Raw genomic sequence first — 2,052 nt, forward strand, 5'->3', positions numbered from 1 at the left:
TAATTTACTTGCATGTTTTGATTACAAGGCATAAAAATTACACAAGTTCAATTGAAGAGAATCACAAACTTAGTAACATGAATAGCTTTTTTTGTAGATTAGAATCTCTAAATTATTTATAAAATATTTTGAAAGGTTACTAAATATTTTCAAGAGAATTTGTACTTTAGAATTATGAAGTATGAAAAAGTGGTCAAAATTAAATAGCAAACCAAGAACTGGTTTTATGCAATTCCTTTGCAGTTGGGGAAAAAATCTAATTCTGTAATTGAATAACCCCAGTCATTAGCAAAAATAATTGGCTTGATGCTGTGATCCAGTAGGGGCTTTTCATTTCCATTGCATATTTATGTTCCTTCATGGTGTGTCCTAGTTTTTCCAGAAGCTCATATGACGGTTTCTCAATTTTCTCATGGCTGATTTAAATCTTCATTTCTCAGAGAGTAGATGATGGGATTCAACAGGGGTGTGCAAACAGTGTAAAACACAGAAAGGAACTTATCCAGCGAAAGTCTGCTAAAAGGCCATATATAAAAATAAATGCAAGGCCCAAAGAAAAGAATGACCACCGTGATATGGGAAGTTAATGTAGAAAGTGCCTTGGATGATCCGCTGGAGGAACGGTGACAGACAGTGATCAAAATGACAGTGTAGGAAATAATTAAAGCCAGAAAACAGCTCAGTGATATCAGGCCACTGTTAGTTAGGGTCATAATTTCCATTTCGTAAGTATCCATGCAAGCCAACTCTATTACCATGGGAAGGTCACAAAAGAAGCTGTCTACCTCATTGGGGCCACAGAATGGCAGATCCACTGTAAAAGCCAAGTGGCTCACAGAATGAAGAATACCCACAGCCCAGGAAATAAACACAAAAATTATACATAGTCTTCGATTCATAATTGTGCTATAGTGTAGAGGCTTACAAATGGCTATAAATCTGTCACATGCCATAGCTACAAGCAATATCATCTCACTCCCAACAAAAATGTGAAGAAGGAATATTTGGGCCATGCAACCCTCAAAGGAAATAGTTTTGTGCTCCACAAAAAAGTCCACAAGCATCTTGGGGGTGGCAAATTTAGATTGGCAGATATCAATGAAAGATAGATTACTGAGCAGGAAGTACATAGGAGAGTTCAAATGGACGTCAGAGGAAACAACAACAATAATCATGATGTTGCCCAAAATTGATGCCACATACACTATTGAGAAGATGGCAAAGAAGAAAAGCTGAAGTTCCCAAGAATTAGAGAGTCCCAGAAGCACAAACTCTGACACCATTGATTCATTTGTGTAAGCCATGTTTCCAATCTACTGTTACCTAAGTAAAAAAAATCAGGAAAATGTCACAATGATTGACACTTATCTAGTATATATACAAAAGAAATATGATAAGTTTTCAATTAAAAGTTAACTTAATGAGACTATGTAAATAGTCAATAAACTAGTATTTAACATCTATGACTGCTGTGGAAAGCAGAAGTGAGAAACAAAGATAATTAGATATGGATCCTATCATAGAGAGATAAGATATTCATATTAACATTAAAAATATAAAATCAGAAACATGCAAACAATACCTGATGAAATAATACCATGCTGCTGCTGCTGCTGCTAAGTCGCTACAGTCGTGTCCGACTCTGTGCGACCCCATAGACGGCAGCCCACCAGGCTCTGCCATCCCTGGGATTCTCCAGGCAAGAACACTGGAGTGGGTTGCCATTTCCTTCTCCAAAATAATACCATAGATATTAGCAAAATGAAATTAACTATGCCAAAGTGGTAAGGTAACATATCATGGGGTATGTATCATTTTAGCTAAAACTATTTAAAAGCTTGTAATTTGCTAGGCAAAACTGAAGGAAAAGGCTATTTTAAGCATGGGGAATAGCAGAACTAAAGCTACAAGTGTGAAAACATGAAAGGCATATTCAGAGAGCCATGAGCTCAGTGGCTTGGCTGGAGGAGGGTGTGTTAAGGAACAGTATAAATGAAGTTGGGAATGGTAGGTTAGGAGTAAATCATGGATTCAATTAGCCTTAAATGTAAT

General features: G+C 36.6%; 1 pseudogene; it reads right to left on the minus strand.

Moving 5' to 3' along the window:
• Positions 1-369: 369 nt before the first annotated feature.
• On the minus strand, positions 370-1,304 carry LOC148776884 (olfactory receptor 4K1-like; annotated as a pseudogene).
• Positions 1,305-2,052: the final 748 nt, after the last annotated feature.

The sequence above is a fragment of the Moschus berezovskii genome, chromosome 9 (genome assembly GCF_049115385.1).
Source record: "Moschus berezovskii isolate FMDL1 chromosome 9, NW_MosBer_1.0, whole genome shotgun sequence".
Classification (NCBI taxonomy): domain Eukaryota; kingdom Metazoa; phylum Chordata; class Mammalia; order Artiodactyla; family Moschidae; genus Moschus; species Moschus berezovskii.